The following is a 17,088-nucleotide window of genomic DNA, read 5'->3' as shown; positions in this document are numbered from 1 at the left end:
TGCTGCGGATTTCAGTCCGCAGCCGTCCCAGAAAATGGCGCTCTCATAGAAGCGCCATCATCTGGCGCTGTATCCAACTCTTCCAACAGCCCTGGAGCCGGGTGGCTTGTTGGGTAATCATGAGTTAATACTGGCTTTGTTTTACCAGCCAGTATTAAGCCAGAGATTCTTAATGTCAGGCACGTTTGACCCGGCCATTAAGAATCTCCAATAAAGGGTTAAAAAAAGACACCACACAGAGAAAAAATACTTTAATAGAAATAAATACACAGACACATTAGAGACTCCATCTTTATTACCCCTGTCAGCCCTCCACGATCCTGCTCTTCTGTCTTCTTTCTTTCTAGTGTAGTAGTAGTGACGATTGTAGTGAGGGGCATCACTTGGGGCTGGGGAACCTCCATCCTAACTACAATGCTCACTACAATCGGGAAGCAGCGTGCAGCCTTCACTCCGTGAGTGATCACTGCTGGCTGCTAGCGGTAACAGCGGTAACGCTGACAGACGCGTTACCATAGCAACGGTGCTCCCGGAGCCGCGGTTAGCGGTGACGTCACCGCTAACTGCGTTGCTATGGCAACGGTGATCTCCGTTAATGACCGGCTGTGTCAGCCGGTCCCTAACGGAACGGGGAGTCGACCGTGTGCTAGAGCATGTCGCCGGTACACGGCGATACACATATGTGCACCGTGTACCGGAGAGATGCACTCGCAGGTCCTACATGACGTGTCATAGTCATGTGACCAGTCTGTAGCCAATGAGATAATAGCCACGTGACTGGTCACATGGCTATTTTGACGTCACGATAGGTCCTGCTTCTCTGCTGGCAGTGCAGGTCACCGGGAGGATTCAGCGATCATCGGATGGAATAGCGGCAGGAGACAGAGTGCAGAAGGGATCGCGAGGACCGGTAAGTGTTATGGCAATGTTTATTAACTGTTTGTGTACATTTATAATGCATTTTTATGTGTTTGTGATTGCCTCCCATTATAGCCTATTGGTTCTAGTTCGGTTCGTCGAACGTTCGACGAGCCGAACTCGAGCCAGACCCCCCGTTCGGCGAACCGCCTCGAGCCGAACCGGGACCGGTTCGCTCATCTCTACTCCTTACACTAGCCCACCCTCCCACCCAAAGAACAACTTCTGCTGCGCAGCTTGTTTTCTAGGCAGCAGCGCTATTGTGATGTCAGCGGGGGCATTGTGACAAGCCGCCAGTGTTCCGTCTCTTCATGTTGTGCACAGTTCAAACGGAAAATACATCAACAGGCAGACTACAGAAAAACTTACTATCAAAGGTTAGAGGGGGGCTTTCTCAGAGGGCTTTTTACAGTTTTTCTATTCCCAATTAGCCGTTTAAGTGTACTTATTGAAAGTAGTAATTCTTTCATAGGCCGCCCATTCTTAGTATTTGACGTTCCTTATATTGCGGTATGAGGCTTTGCAGCAGGTTGCAAACATTCATCACCCATGACTGTCCCCAATTGAGCTCAGAAGCTCAATGTCTATCATGACCTCTCTTTTAGAATGTCCAAGAGCAAGCAAACTATTCCTCCAGGAGAGGGCGCCAACAGACTACTAAAGAGATCATCATTACTCAAAGAAAACCCCAAAAACCAATGCATGATAGGAATAAACAGGTAACTTTCTTTGGAGTGGAAGCGGAGAGATCGCACCAGATGCCAATTCTAGATCTTATCACACCTGTGGTCACTGCAGCAGCAGGTGAATCCACTTTGTCCAAAAGGGATCTATTCCATTCAATTGCAAATGATCTAGATAAGACAGAGAACTGCAGCACGGGACATAGCCGAGTTGGTCAGGTTGAGTGGTGATGAGTTTGCTATTTGGATGAATAAAGAAAGTCAAAAGTGTGAAAGATAAAAAACAAAAGGAGGAAGTGTGAAAAGTGAATGGGCCAAATTGAGGTGCATATGAAGACGTATGCTTTCTTCCAATTCATTAAACCGGGCTAATATGAATCAGGTGAATTGAGTTCTGCTTTTGGAAACTGGGTTAAGAAGGGGTGCACCGTTCCTGGAGGTACTGCAATACCAGGTCAATGCGTGGAGTGGACAGAGCAAGCTCTTTTTCCATCTCCCTGTTCTAAAAATCCATTTAATATATGGTCCCCAGATAGGGGACGTATCAGATATTAAACTGATAAGAACAGATACTACACTTGATCTTAGCCAAAAGGCCGAGAAGCGATAACCAGAATTGGTTTGGGCCTCGAGTGGCACCCTGGCCTATGCCGGACACATCTTAGGGAGAGAGAGCGAGAGGGAGACAAACCCACGCCTACAGAAGACATTTTGTCACCCAAGCCAACCCTTGAAAAGGCTGCTTTGCAGAGCAAAAACAAGAAGAATGGTGCGTTTTGCAGCCGCCGCCCCCCACTGCAATGAATCTGAATAACTCCTCCTTTAGGGCGCAAGCAACTCCCCTCCCCCTTGCAGTCTTTCCAATTCACGATACAAAAAGACGGACAGGACAGGTTGCCTGACTTTCCGTCACTGCCACCCTTTGCCATCCTTACCCGTAGAAAGCCCTTTCATCATCCCCAAACCCTAATCTTTTCCCTTTCCTTCCCAGCCCCCAAACCCTGCCCTCTGTACCCTTCTCACCACCCGCATCCCTTCTCCTGTCATCCCCCTACCACCCGGGAAAAAAAGAGCTTGCCCCCTCCTTACACTAGCCCACCCTCCCACCCAAAGAACAACTTCTGCTGCGCAGCTTGTTTTCTAGGCAGCAGCGCTATTGTGATGTCAGCGGGGGCATTGTGACAAGCCGCCAGTGTTCCGTCTCTTCATGTTGTGCACAGTTCAAACGGAAAATACATCAACAGGCAGACTACAGAAAAACTTACTATCAAAGGTTAGAGGGGGGCTTTCTCAGAGGGCTTTTTACAGTTTTTCTATTCCCAATTAGCCGTTTAAGTGTACTTATTGAAAGTAGTAATTCTTTCATAGGCCGCCCTTTCTTAGTATTTGACGTTCCTTATATTGCGGTATGAGGCTTTGCAGCAGGTTGCAAACATTCATCACCCATGACTGTCCCCAATTGAGCTCAGAAGCTCAATGTCTATCATGACCTCTCTTTTAGAATGTCCAAGAGCAAGCAAACTATTCCTCCAGGAGAGGGCGCCAACAGACTACTAAAGAGATCATCATTACTCAAAGAAAACCCCAAAAACCAATGCATGATAGGAATAAACAGGTAACTTTCTTTGGAGTGGAAGCGGAGAGATCGCACCAGATGCCAATTCTAGATCTTATCACACCTGTGGTCACTGCAGCAGCAGGTGAATCCACTTTGTCCAAAAGGGATCTATTCCATTCAATTGCAAATGATCTAGATAAGACAGAGAACTGCAGCACGGGACATAGCCGAGTTGGTCAGGTTGAGTGGTGATGAGTTTGCTATTTGGATGAATAAAGAAAGTCAAAAGTGTGAAAGATAAAAAACAAAAGGAGGAAGTGTGAAAAGTGAATGGGCCAAATTGAGGTGCATATGAAGACGTATGCTTTCTTCCAATTCATTAAACCGGGCTAATATGAATCAGGTGAATTGAGTTCTGCTTTTGGAAACTGGGTTAAGAAGGGGTGCACCGTTCCTGGAGGTACTGCAATACCAGGTCAATGCGTGGAGTGGACAGAGCAAGCTCTTTTTCCATCTCCCTGTTCTAAAAATCCATTTAATATATGGTCCCCAGATAGGGGACGTATCAGATATTAAACTGATAAGAACAGATACTACACTTGATGTTAGCCAAAAGGCCGAGAAGCGATAACCAGAATTGGTTTGGGCCTCGAGTGGCACCCTGGCCTATGCCGGACACATCTTAGGGAGAGAGAGCGAGAGGGAGACAAACCCACGCCTACAGAAGACATTTTGTCACCCAAGCCAACCCTTGAAAAGGCTGCTTTGCAGAGCAAAAACAAGAAGAATGGTGCGTTTTGCAGCCGCCGCCCCCCACTGCAATAAATCTGAATAACTCCTCCTTTAGGGCGCAAGCAACTCCCCTCCCCCTTGCAGTCTTTCCAATTCACGATACAAAAAGACGGACAGGACAGGTTGCCTGACTTTCCGTCACTGCCACCCTTTGCCATCCTTACCCGTAGAAAGCCCTTTCATCATCCCCAAACCCTAATCTTTTCCCTTTCCTTCCCAGCCCCCAAACCCTGCCCTCTGTACCCTTCTCACCACCCGCATCCCTTCTCCTGTCATCCCCCTACCACCCGGGAAAAAAAGAGCTTGCCCCCTCCTTACACTAGCCCACCCTCCCACCCAAAGAACAACTTCTGCTGCGCAGCTTGTTTTCTAGGCAGCAGCGCTATTGTGATGTCAGCGGGGGCATTGTGACAAGCCGCCAGTGTTCCGTCTCTTCATGTTGTGCACAGTTCAAACGGAAAATACATCAACAGGCAGACTACAGAAAAACTTACTATCAAAGGTTAGAGGGGGGCTTTCTCAGAGGGCTTTTTACAGTTTTTCTATTCCCAATTAGCCGTTTAAGTGTACTTATTGAAAGTAGTAATTCTTTCATAGGCCGCCCTTTCTTAGTATTTGACGTTCCTTATATTGCGGTATGAGGCTTTGCAGCAGGTTGCAAACATTCATCACCCATGACTGTCCCCAATTGAGCTCAGAAGCTCAATGTCTATCATGACCTCTCTTTTAGAATGTCCAAGAGCAAGCAAACTATTCCTCCAGGAGAGGGCGCCAACAGACTACTAAAGAGATCATCATTACTCAAAGAAAACCCCAAAAACCAATGCATGATAGGAATAAACAGGTAACTTTCTTTGGAGTGGAAGCGGAGAGATCGCACCAGATGCCAATTCTAGATCTTATCACACCTGTGGTCACTGCAGCAGCAGGTGAATCCACTTTGTCCAAAAGGGATCTATTCCATTCAATTGCAAATGATCTAGATAAGACAGAGAACTGCAGCACGGGACATAGCCGAGTTGGTCAGGTTGAGTGGTGATGAGTTTGCTATTTGGATGAATAAAGAAAGTCAAAAGTGTGAAAGATAAAAAACAAAAGGAGGAAGTGTGAAAAGTGAATGGGCCAAATTGAGGTGCATATGAAGACGTATGCTTTCTTCCAATTCATTAAACCGGGCTAATATGAATCAGGTGAATTGAGTTCTGCTTTTGGAAACTGGGTTAAGAAGGGGTGCACCGTTCCTGGAGGTACTGCAATACCAGGTCAATGCGTGGAGTGGACAGAGCAAGCTCTTTTTCCATCTCCCTGTTCTAAAAATCCATTTAATATATGGTCCCCAGATAGGGGACGTATCAGATATTAAACTGATAAGAACAGATACTACACTTGATCTTAGCCAAAAGGCCGAGAAGCGATAACCAGAATTGGTTTGGGCCTCGAGTGGCACCCTGGCCTATGCCGGACACATCTTAGGGAGAGAGAGCGAGAGGGAGACAAACCCACGCCTACAGAAGACATTTTGTCACCCAAGCCAACCCTTGAAAAGGCTGCTTTGCAGAGCAAAAACAAGAAGAATGGTGCGTTTTGCAGCCGCCGCCCCCCACTGCAATGAATCTGAATAACTCCTCCTTTAGGGCACAAGCAACTCCCCTCCCCCTTGCAGTCTTTCCAATTCACGATACAAAAAGACGGACAGGACAGGTTGCCTGACTTTCCGTCACTGCCACCCTTTGCCATCCTTACCCGTAGAAAGCCCTTTCATCATCCCCAAACCCTAATCTTTTCCCTTTCCTTCCCAGCCCCCAAACCCTGCCCTCTGTACCCTTCTCACCACCCGCATCCCTTCTCCTGTCATCCCCCTACCACCCGGGAAAAAAAGAGCTTGCCCCCTCCTTACACTAGCCCACCCTCCCACCCAAAGAACAACTTCTGCTGCGCAGCTTGTTTTCTAGGCAGCAGCGCTATTGTGATGTCAGCGGGGGCATTGTGACAAGCCGCCAGTGTTCCGTCTCTTCATGTTGTGCACAGTTCAAACGGAAAATACATCAACAGGCAGACTACAGAAAAACTTACTATCAAAGGTTAGAGGGGGGCTTTCTCAGAGGGCTTTTTACAGTTTTTCTATTCCCAATTAGCCGTTTAAGTGTACTTATTGAAAGTAGTAATTCTTTCATAGGCCGCCCTTTCTTAGTATTTGACGTTCCTTATATTGCGGTATGAGGCTTTGCAGCAGGTTGCAAACATTCATCACCCATGACTGTCCCCAATTGAGCTCAGAAGCTCAATGTCTATCATGACCTCTCTTTTAGAATGTCCAAGAGCAAGCAAACTATTCCTCCAGGAGAGGGCGCCAACAGACTACTAAAGAGATCATCATTACTCAAAGAAAACCCCAAAAACCAATGCATGATAGGAATAAACAGGTAACTTTCTTTGGAGTGGAAGCGGAGAGATCGCACCAGATGCCAATTCTAGATCTTATCACACCTGTGGTCACTGCAGCAGCAGGTGAATCCACTTTGTCCAAAAGGGATCTATTCCATTCAATTGCAAATGATCTAGATAAGACAGAGAACTGCAGCACGGGACATAGCCGAGTTGGTCAGGTTGAGTGGTGATGAGTTTGCTATTTGGATGAATAAAGAAAGTCAAAAGTGTGAAAGATAAAAAACAAAAGGAGGAAGTGTGAAAAGTGAATGGGCCAAATTGAGGTGCATATGAAGACGTATGCTTTCTTCCAATTCATTAAACCGGGCTAATATGAATCAGGTGAATTGAGTTCTGCTTTTGGAAACTGGGTTAAGAAGGGGTGCACCGTTCCTGGAGGTACTGCAATACCAGGTCAATGCGTGGAGTGGACAGAGCAAGCTCTTTTTCCATCTCCCTGTTCTAAAAATCCATTTAATATATGGTCCCCAGATAGGGGACGTATCAGATATTAAACTGATAAGAACAGATACTACACTTGATCTTAGCCAAAAGGCCGAGAAGCGATAACCAGAATTGGTTTGGGCCTCGAGTGGCACCCTGGCCTATGCCGGACACATCTTAGGGAGAGAGAGCGAGAGGGAGACAAACCCACGCCTACAGAAGACATTTTGTCACCCAAGCCAACCCTTGAAAAGGCTGCTTTGCAGAGCAAAAACAAGAAGAATGGTGCGTTTTGCAGCCGCCGCCCCCCACTGCAATGAATCTGAATAACTCCTCCTTTAGGGCGCAAGCAACTCCCCTCCCCCTTGCAGTCTTTCCAATTCACGATACAAAAAGACGGACAGGACAGGTTGCCTGACTTTCCGTCACTGCCACCCTTTGCCATCCTTACCCATAGAAAGCCCTTTCATCATCCCCAAACCCTAATCTTTTCCCTTTCCTTCCCAGCCCCCAAACCCTGCCCTCTGTACCCTTCTCACCACCCGCATCCCTTCTCCTGTCATCCCCCTACCACCCGGGAAAAAAAGAGCTTGCCCCCTCCTTACACTAGCCCACCCTCCCACCCAAAGAACAACTTCTGCTGCGCAGCTTGTTTTCTAGGCAGCAGCGCTATTGTGATGTCAGCGGGGGCATTGTGACAAGCCGCCAGTGTTCCGTCTCTTCATGTTGTGCACAGTTCAAACGGAAAATACATCAACAGGCAGACTACAGAAAAACTTACTATCAAAGGTTAGAGGGGGGCTTTCTCAGAGGGCTTTTTACAGTTTTTCTATTCCCAATTAGCCGTTTAAGTGTACTTATTGAAAGTAGTAATTCTTTCATAGGCCGCCCTTTCTTAGTATTTGACGTTCCTTATATTGCGGTATGAGGCTTTGCAGCAGGTTGCAAACATTCATCACCCATGACTGTCCCCAATTGAGCTCAGAAGCTCAATGTCTATCATGACCTCTCTTTTAGAATGTCCAAGAGCAAGCAAACTATTCCTCCAGGAGAGGGCGCCAACAGACTACTAAAGAGATCATCATTACTCAAAGAAAACCCCAAAAACCAATGCATGATAGGAATAAACAGGTAACTTTCTTTGGAGTGGAAGCGGAGAGATCGCACCAGATGCCAATTCTAGATCTTATCACACCTGTGGTCACTGCAGCAGCAGGTGAATCCACTTTGTCCAAAAGGGATCTATTCCATTCAATTGCAAATGATCTAGATAAGACAGAGAACTGCAGCACGGGACATAGCCGAGTTGGTCAGGTTGAGTGGTGATGAGTTTGCTATTTGGATGAATAAAGAAAGTCAAAAGTGTGAAAGATAAAAAACAAAAGGAGGAAGTGTGAAAAGTGAATGGGCCAAATTGAGGTGCATATGAAGACGTATGCTTTCTTCCAATTCATTAAACCGGGCTAATATGAATCAGGTGAATTGAGTTCTGCTTTTGGAAACTGGGTTAAGAAGGGGTGCACCGTTCCTGGAGGTACTGCAATACCAGGTCAATGCGTGGAGTGGACAGAGCAAGCTCTTTTTCCATCTCCCTGTTCTAAAAATCCATTTAATATATGGTCCCCAGATAGGGGACGTATCAGATATTAAACTGATAAGAACAGATACTACACTTGATCTTAGCCAAAAGGCCGAGAAGCGATAACCAGAATTGGTTTGGGCCTCGAGTGGCACCCTGGCCTATGCCGGACACATCTTAGGGAGAGAGAGCGAGAGGGAGACAAACCCACGCCTACAGAAGACATTTTGTCACCCAAGCCAACCCTTGAAAAGGCTGCTTTGCAGAGCAAAAACAAGAAGAATGGTGCGTTTTGCAGCCGCCGCCCCCCACTGCAATGAATCTGAATAACTCCTCCTTTAGGGCGCAAGCAACTCCCCTCCCCCTTGCAGTCTTTCCAATTCACGATACAAAAAGACGGACAGGACAGGTTGCCTGACTTTCCGTCACTGCCACCCTTTGCCATCCTTACCCGTAGAAAGCCCTTTCATCATCCCCAAACCCTAATCTTTTCCCTTTCCTTCCCAGCCCCCAAACCCTGCCCTCTGTACCCTTCTCACCACCCGCATCCCTTCTCCTGTCATCCCCCTACCACCCGGGAAAAAAAGAGCTTGCCCCCTCCTTACACTAGCCCACCCTCCCACCCAAAGAACAACTTCTGCTGCGCAGCTTGTTTTCTAGGCAGCAGCGCTATTGTGATGTCAGCGGGGGCATTGTGACAAGCCGCCAGTGTTCCGTCTCTTCATGTTGTGCACAGTTCAAACGGAAAATACATCAACAGGCAGACTACAGAAAAACTTACTATCAAAGGTTAGAGGGGGGCTTTCTCAGAGGGCTTTTTACAGTTTTTCTATTCCCAATTAGCCGTTTAAGTGTACTTATTGAAAGTAGTAATTCTTTCATAGGCCGCCCTTTCTTAGTATTTGACGTTCCTTATATTGCGGTATGAGGCTTTGCAGCAGGTTGCAAACATTCATCACCCATGACTGTCCCCAATTGAGCTCAGAAGCTCAATGTCTATCATGACCTCTCTTTTAGAATGTCCAAGAGCAAGCAAACTATTCCTCCAGGAGAGGGCGCCAACAGACTACTAAAGAGATCATCATTACTCAAAGAAAACCCCAAAAACCAATGCATGATAGGAATAAACAGGTAACTTTCTTTGGAGTGGAAGCGGAGAGATCGCACCAGATGCCAATTCTAGATCTTATCACACCTGTGGTCACTGCAGCAGCAGGTGAATCCACTTTGTCCAAAAGGGATCTATTCCATTCAATTGCAAATGATCTAGATAAGACAGAGAACTGCAGCACGGGACATAGCCGAGTTGGTCAGGTTGAGTGGTGATGAGTTTGCTATTTGGATGAATAAAGAAAGTCAAAAGTGTGAAAGATAAAAAACAAAAGGAGGAAGTGTGAAAAGTGAATGGGCCAAATTGAGGTGCATATGAAGACGTATGCTTTCTTCCAATTCATTAAACCGGGCTAATATGAATCAGGTGAATTGAGTTCTGCTTTTGGAAACTGGGTTAAGAAGGGGTGCACCGTTCCTGGAGGTACTGCAATACCAGGTCAATGCGTGGAGTGGACAGAGCAAGCTCTTTTTCCATCTCCCTGTTCTAAAAATCCATTTAATATATGGTCCCCAGATAGGGGACGTATCAGATATTAAACTGATAAGAACAGATACTACACTTGATCTTAGCCAAAAGGCCGAGAAGCGATAACCAGAATTGGTTTGGGCCTCGAGTGGCACCCTGGCCTATGCCGGACACATCTTAGGGAGAGAGAGCGAGAGGGAGACAAACCCACGCCTACAGAAGACATTTTGTCACCCAAGCCAACCCTTGAAAAGGCTGCTTTGCAGAGCAAAAACAAGAAGAATGGTGCGTTTTGCAGCCGCCGCCCCTCACTGCAATGAATCTGAATAACTCCTCCTTTAGGGCGCAAGCAACTCCCCTCCCCCTTGCAGTCTTTCCAATTCACGATACAAAAAGACGGACAGGACAGGTTGCCTGACTTTCCGTCACTGCCACCCTTTGCCATCCTTACCCGTAGAAAGCCCTTTCATCATCCCCAAACCCTAATCTTTTCCCTTTCCTTCCCAGCCCCCAAACCCTGCCCTCTGTACCCTTCTCACCACCCGCATCCCTTCTCCTGTCATCCCCCTACCACCCGGGAAAAAAAGAGCTTGCCCCCTCCTTACACTAGCCCACCCTCCCACCCAAAGAACAACTTCTGCTGCGCAGCTTGTTTTCTAGGCAGCAGCGCTATTGTGATGTCAGCGGGGGCATTGTGACAAGCCGCCAGTGTTCCGTCTCTTCATGTTGTGCACAGTTCAAACGGAAAATACATCAACAGGCAGACTACAGAAAAACTTACTATCAAAGGTTAGAGGGGGGCTTTCTCAGAGGGCTTTTTACAGTTTTTCTATTCCCAATTAGCCGTTTAAGTGTACTTATTGAAAGTAGTAATTCTTTCATAGGCCGCCCTTTCTTAGTATTTGACGTTCCTTATATTGCGGTATGAGGCTTTGCAGCAGGTTGCAAACATTCATCACCCATGACTGTCCCCAATTGAGCTCAGAAGCTCAATGTCTATCATGACCTCTCTTTTAGAATGTCCAAGAGCAAGCAAACTATTCCTCCAGGAGAGGGCGCCAACAGACTACTAAAGAGATCATCATTACTCAAAGAAAACCCCAAAAACCAATGCATGATAGGAATAAACAGGTAACTTTCTTTGGAGTGGAAGCGGAGAGATCGCACCAGATGCCAATTCTAGATCTTATCACACCTGTGGTCACTGCAGCAGCAGGTGAATCCACTTTGTCCAAAAGGGATCTATTCCATTCAATTGCAAATGATCTAGATAAGACAGAGAACTGCAGCACGGGACATAGCCGAGTTGGTCAGGTTGAGTGGTGATGAGTTTGCTATTTGGATGAATAAAGAAAGTCAAAAGTGTGAAAGATAAAAAACAAAAGGAGGAAGTGTGAAAAGTGAATGGGCCAAATTGAGGTGCATATGAAGACGTATGCTTTCTTCCAATTCATTAAACCGGGCTAATATGAATCAGGTGAATTGAGTTCTGCTTTTGGAAACTGGGTTAAGAAGGGGTGCACCGTTCCTGGAGGTACTGCAATACCAGGTCAATGCGTGGAGTGGACAGAGCAAGCTCTTTTTCCATCTCCCTGTTCTAAAAATCCATTTAATATATGGTCCCCAGATAGGGGACGTATCAGATATTAAACTGATAAGAACAGATACTACACTTGATGTTAGCCAAAAGGCCGAGAAGCGATAACCAGAATTGGTTTGGGCCTCGAGTGGCACCCTGGCCTATGCCGGACACATCTTAGGGAGAGAGAGCGAGAGGGAGACAAACCCACGCCTACAGAAGACATTTTGTCACCCAAGCCAACCCTTGAAAAGGCTGCTTTGCAGAGCAAAAACAAGAAGAATGGTGCGTTTTGCAGCCGCCGCCCCCCACTGCAATGAATCTGAATAACTCCTCCTTTAGGGCGCAAGCAACTCCCCTCCCCCTTGCAGTCTTTCCAATTCACGATACAAAAAGACGGACAGGACAGGTTGCCTGACTTTCCGTCACTGCCACCCTTTGCCATCCTTACCCGTAGAAAGCCCTTTCATCATCCCCAAACCCTAATCTTTTCCCTTTCCTTCCCAGCCCCCAAACCCTGCCCTCTGTACCCTTCTCACCACCCGCATCCCTTCTCCTGTCATCCCCCTACCACCCGGGAAAAAAAGAGCTTGCCCCCTCCTTACACTAGCCCACCCTCCCACCCAAAGAACAACTTCTGCTGCGCAGCTTGTTTTCTAGGCAGCAGCGCTATTGTGATGTCAGCGGGGGCATTGTGACAAGCCGCCAGTGTTCCGTCTCTTCATGTTGTGCACAGTTCAAACGGAAAATACATCAACAGGCAGACTACAGAAAAACTTACTATCAAAGGTTAGAGGGGGGCTTTCTCAGAGGGCTTTTTACAGTTTTTCTATTCCCAATTAGCCGTTTAAGTGTACTTATTGAAAGTAGTAATTCTTTCATAGGCCGCCCTTTCTTAGTATTTGACGTTCCTTATATTGCGGTATGAGGCTTTGCAGCAGGTTGCAAACATTCATCACCCATGACTGTCCCCAATTGAGCTCAGAAGCTCAATGTCTATCATGACCTCTCTTTTAGAATGTCCAAGAGCAAGCAAACTATTCCTCCAGGAGAGGGCGCCAACAGACTACTAAAGAGATCATCATTACTCAAAGAAAACCCCAAAAACCAATGCATGATAGGAATAAACAGGTAACTTTCTTTGGAGTGGAAGCGGAGAGATCGCACCAGATGCCAATTCTAGATCTTATCACACCTGTGGTCACTGCAGCAGCAGGTGAATCCACTTTGTCCAAAAGGGATCTATTCCATTCAATTGCAAATGATCTAGATAAGACAGAGAACTGCAGCACGGGACATAGCCGAGTTCGTCAGGTTGAGTGGTGATGAGTTTGCTATTTGGATGAATAAAGAAAGTCAAAAGTGTGAAAGATAAAAAACAAAAGGAGGAAGTGTGAAAAGTGAATGGGCCAAATTGAGGTGCATATGAAGACGTATGCTTTCTTCCAATTCATTAAACCGGGCTAATATGAATCAGGTGAATTGAGTTCTGCTTTTGGAAACTGGGTTAAGAAGGGGTGCACCGTTCCTGGAGGTACTGCAATACCAGGTCAATGCGTGGAGTGGACAGAGCAAGCTCTTTTTCCATCTCCCTGTTCTAAAAATCCATTTAATATATGGTCCCCAGATAGGGGACGTATCAGATATTAAACTGATAAGAACAGATACTACACTTGATCTTAGCCAAAAGGCCGAGAAGCGATAACCAGAATTGGTTTGGGCCTCGAGTGGCACCCTGGCCTATGCCGGACACATCTTAGGGAGAGAGAGCGAGAGGGAGACAAACCCACGCCTACAGAAGACATTTTGTCACCCAAGCCAACCCTTGAAAAGGCTGCTTTGCAGAGCAAAAACAAGAAGAATGGTGCGTTTTGCAGCCGCCGCCCCCCACTGCAATGAATCTGAATAACTCCTCCTTTAGGGCGCAAGCAACTCCCCTCCCCCTTGCAGTCTTTCCAATTCACGATACAAAAAGACGGACAGGACAGGTTGCCTGACTTTCCGTCACTGCCACCCTTTGCCATCCTTACCCGTAGAAAGCCCTTTCATCATCCCCAAACCCTAATCTTTTCCCTTTCCTTCCCAGCCCCCAAACCCTGCCCTCTGTACCCTTCTCACCACCCGCATCCCTTCTCCTGTCATCCCCCTACCACCCGGGAAAAAAAGAGCTTGCCCCCTCCTTACACTAGCCCACCCTCCCACCCAAAGAACAACTTCTGCTGCGCAGCTTGTTTTCTAGGCAGCAGCGCTATTGTGATGTCAGCGGGGGCATTGTGACAAGCCGCCAGTGTTCCGTCTCTTCATGTTGTGCACAGTTCAAACGGAAAATACATCAACAGGCAGACTACAGAAAAACTTACTATCAAAGGTTAGAGGGGGGCTTTCTCAGAGGGCTTTTTACAGTTTTTCTATTCCCAATTAGCCGTTTAAGTGTACTTATTGAAAGTAGTAATTCTTTCATAGGCCGCCCTTTCTTAGTATTTGACGTTCCTTATATTGCGGTATGAGGCTTTGCAGCAGGTTGCAAACATTCATCACCCATGACTGTCCCCAATTGAGCTCAGAAGCTCAATGTCTATCATGACCTCTCTTTTAGAATGTCCAAGAGCAAGCAAACTATTCCTCCAGGAGAGGGCGCCAACAGACTACTAAAGAGATCATCATTACTCAAAGAAAACCCCAAAAACCAATGCATGATAGGAATAAACAGGTAACTTTCTTTGGAGTGGAAGCGGAGAGATCGCACCAGATGCCAATTCTAGATCTTATCACACCTGTGGTCACTGCAGCAGCAGGTGAATCCACTTTGTCCAAAAGGGATCTATTCCATTCAATTGCAAATGATCTAGATAAGACAGAGAACTGCAGCACGGGACATAGCCGAGTTGGTCAGGTTGAGTGGTGATGAGTTTGCTATTTGGATGAATAAAGAAAGTCAAAAGTGTGAAAGATAAAAAACAAAAGGAGGAAGTGTGAAAAGTGAATGGGCCAAATTGAGGTGCATATGAAGACGTATGCTTTCTTCCAATTCATTAAACCGGGCTAATATGAATCAGGTGAATTGAGTTCTGCTTTTGGAAACTGGGTTAAGAAGGGGTGCACCGTTCCTGGAGGTACTGCAATGCCAGGTCAATGCGTGGAGTGGACAGAGCAAGCTCTTTTTCCATCTCCCTGTTCTAAAAATCCATTTAATATATGGTCCCCAGATAGGGGACGTATCAGATATTAAACTGATAAGAACAGATTTTTTTTTTTTGATTTAACAGCATCTTTATTATCATGCACTACTCACAAAAAGGTAACAAACCGTGTACAGTGCCGCAGCCCCGTACACACAGAAATATACAATCCTTCTTACATAGCCATAGAGTACGACGCACTAAACTATACATCACGCTCCTATGCTTATCCATAACACTCAAGCTGAAAGAAAAAGTTAGACAATAAATAACGACGAACCGGCGATTGGGGGATCGGGGTAGGGGAAAAGGGGGATAGGGTGGGGAAGTCACAGGCCCGAAGCTTTATTGAAAGACGCACATAACGGGAAAAGGAGGGAGGGGGCATGGAAGAGGTCTAAACCTCCTCCTCGGCGCTGTCGTCCGGACTGTCCATGATGGAATAGTCTCTGAGCAGGCTGTGGATCAGCCTGCGGCAATCCTGGATAGACATCCTCTCCCTCTTCAAGATGAGCCGGTTCCTGGCGACCCAAATAGCGTCCTTAAAGCAGTTCATAAGGCGCCAAGCCTCCTGGATGGCTCCAACGGTGTGAGTCCCAGGGAAGAGTCCATAAAGTACGGAATGGTACGATAGGCTCCCTCTGGGGACGGAGTTCCTCAGGTCATCCTCCAGGGCAACCAACAGGCGCTGTGCGAAACGGCAGTCCCAAAAGGCGTGCAGCGATGTTTCCTCCACGAAGGGGCACCTTGGGCAGTACCGGGTTTTGCACAGGTTCCGGGCGTGCATGAATGACCGGACGGGCAGTCCGCCCTGTATCGCCATCCATGACAAGTCCTTGTGCCCGTTGGTCAATCCAGCCGATGACACGTTTGTCCAAACAGTCTCCAGTGTGTCGTGATGAAGTCCTGGAATGTTCTCCATTTCGTCCTTGGCTCTGATGAGTTTGTGGATAGTCTTTGGCTTCCACAAATCAGGCTTGAGTCCCTCCAGTTGGTGTTCCCTCACAAACCGAACCACGTCTCCGTAGAACCATGGCGCCGTCCAGTTGTAGGGGAAGGAGCTGTCCCACTTATCCCAGCCTAACAGATTTAACAGCATCTTTATTATCATGCACTACTCACAAAAAGGTAACAAACCGTGTACAGTGCCGCAGCCCCGTACACACAGAACTATACAATCCTTCTTACATAGCCATAGAGTACGACGCACTAAACTATACATCACACTCCTATGCTTATCCATAACACTCAAGCTGAAAGAAAAAGTTAGACAATAAATAACGACGAACCGGCGATTGGGGGATGGGGGTAGGGGAAAAGGGGGATAGGGTGGGGGAATCACAGGCCCGAAGCTTTATTGAAAGACGCACATAACGGGAAAAGGAGGGAGGGGGCATGGAAGAGGTCTAAACCTCCTCCTCGGCGCTGTCGTCCGGACTGTCCATGATGGAATAGTCTCTGAGCAGGCTGTGGATCAGCCTGCGGCAATCCTGGATAGACATCCTCTCCCTCTTCAAGATGAGCCGGTTCCTGGCGACCCAAATAGCGTCCTTAAAGCAGTTCATAAGGCGCCAAGCCTCCTGGATGGCTCCAACGGTGTGAGTCCCAGGGAAGAGTCCATAAAGTACGGAATGGTACGATAGGCTCCCTCTGGGGACGGAGTTCCTCAGGTCATCCTCCAGGGCAACCAACAGGCGCTGTGCGAAACGGCAGTCCCAAAAGGCGTGCAGCGATGTTTCCTCCACGAAGGGGCACCTTGGGCAGTACCGGGTTTTGCACAGGTTCCGGGCGTGCATGAATGACCGGACGGGCAGTCCGCCCTGTATCGCCATCCATGACAAGTCCTTGTGCCCGTTGGTCAATCCAGCCGATGACACGTTTGTCCAAACAGTCTCCAGTGTGTCGTGATGAAGTCCTGGAATGTTCTCCATTTCGTCCTTGGCTCTGATGAGTTTGTGGATAGTCTTTGGCTTCCACAAATCAGGCTTGAGTCCCTCCAGTTGGTGTTCCCTCACAAACCGAACCACGTCTCCGTAGAACCATGGCGCCGTCCAGTTGTAGGGGAAGGAGCTGTCCCACTTGTCCCAGCCTAACCGTCTCCAAAGGGGGAGCAGGAAGAAGCGAGACATGGACCCACCCGCGGAACCTCTCTTGACTCGCAGAGTTCGGCGAACGCAGTCACATACGAAGGAGGATCGCAGGAGGGTGGGGATATCGGGTACGCCCTTCCCACCCTTGCGAGGATCCTTGTACATGATGCTCCGCTTTACTCTGTCCATCTTGGATCCCCAGACAAAACGAAACACCGTCCTGGTAATGGCCCTGCACACGGTGGCAAGGGGGGGCCAGG

The 17,088-nt window shown here is 47.5% G+C and overlaps 8 non-coding genes and 1 pseudogene across 8 annotated transcripts; all 9 read right to left on the bottom strand.

The window, feature by feature from the left end:
* Positions 1-2,018: 2,018 nt before the first annotated feature.
* On the bottom strand, positions 2,019-2,209 carry LOC142252030 (U2 spliceosomal RNA). The gene has a single exon (XR_012725427.1). It is a non-coding gene; the product is annotated as a U2 spliceosomal RNA (small nuclear RNA).
* Positions 2,210-3,597: 1,388 nt separating this feature from the next.
* Positions 3,598-3,788, bottom strand: LOC142252944 (U2 spliceosomal RNA). The gene has a single exon (XR_012726304.1). It is a non-coding gene; the product is annotated as a U2 spliceosomal RNA (small nuclear RNA).
* A 1,388-nt stretch (positions 3,789-5,176) lies between these two features.
* Positions 5,177-5,367, bottom strand: LOC142252029 (U2 spliceosomal RNA). The gene has a single exon (XR_012725426.1). It is a non-coding gene; the product is annotated as a U2 spliceosomal RNA (small nuclear RNA).
* Positions 5,368-6,755: 1,388 nt separating this feature from the next.
* On the bottom strand, positions 6,756-6,946 carry LOC142252027 (U2 spliceosomal RNA). The gene has a single exon (XR_012725424.1). It is a non-coding gene; the product is annotated as a U2 spliceosomal RNA (small nuclear RNA).
* Positions 6,947-8,334: 1,388 nt separating this feature from the next.
* LOC142252026 (U2 spliceosomal RNA) lies at positions 8,335-8,525 on the bottom strand. Its single transcript, XR_012725423.1, has one exon. It is a non-coding gene; the product is annotated as a U2 spliceosomal RNA (small nuclear RNA).
* A 1,388-nt stretch (positions 8,526-9,913) lies between these two features.
* Positions 9,914-10,104, bottom strand: LOC142252025 (U2 spliceosomal RNA). Its single transcript, XR_012725422.1, has one exon. It is a non-coding gene; the product is annotated as a U2 spliceosomal RNA (small nuclear RNA).
* Positions 10,105-11,492: 1,388 nt separating this feature from the next.
* Positions 11,493-11,683, bottom strand: LOC142252943 (U2 spliceosomal RNA). Its single transcript, XR_012726303.1, has one exon. It is a non-coding gene; the product is annotated as a U2 spliceosomal RNA (small nuclear RNA).
* A 1,388-nt stretch (positions 11,684-13,071) lies between these two features.
* On the bottom strand, positions 13,072-13,262 carry LOC142252024 (U2 spliceosomal RNA). Its single transcript, XR_012725421.1, has one exon. It is a non-coding gene; the product is annotated as a U2 spliceosomal RNA (small nuclear RNA).
* Positions 13,263-14,650: 1,388 nt separating this feature from the next.
* LOC142253291 (U2 spliceosomal RNA) lies at positions 14,651-14,861 on the bottom strand (annotated as a pseudogene).
* Positions 14,862-17,088: the final 2,227 nt, after the last annotated feature.

The sequence above is a fragment of the Anomaloglossus baeobatrachus genome, chromosome 9 (assembly GCF_048569485.1).
Source record: "Anomaloglossus baeobatrachus isolate aAnoBae1 chromosome 9, aAnoBae1.hap1, whole genome shotgun sequence".
In the NCBI taxonomy this organism is placed as follows: Eukaryota; Metazoa; Chordata; class Amphibia; order Anura; family Aromobatidae; genus Anomaloglossus; species Anomaloglossus baeobatrachus.
This window is presented reverse-complemented; position numbering and strand designations above follow the sequence as displayed.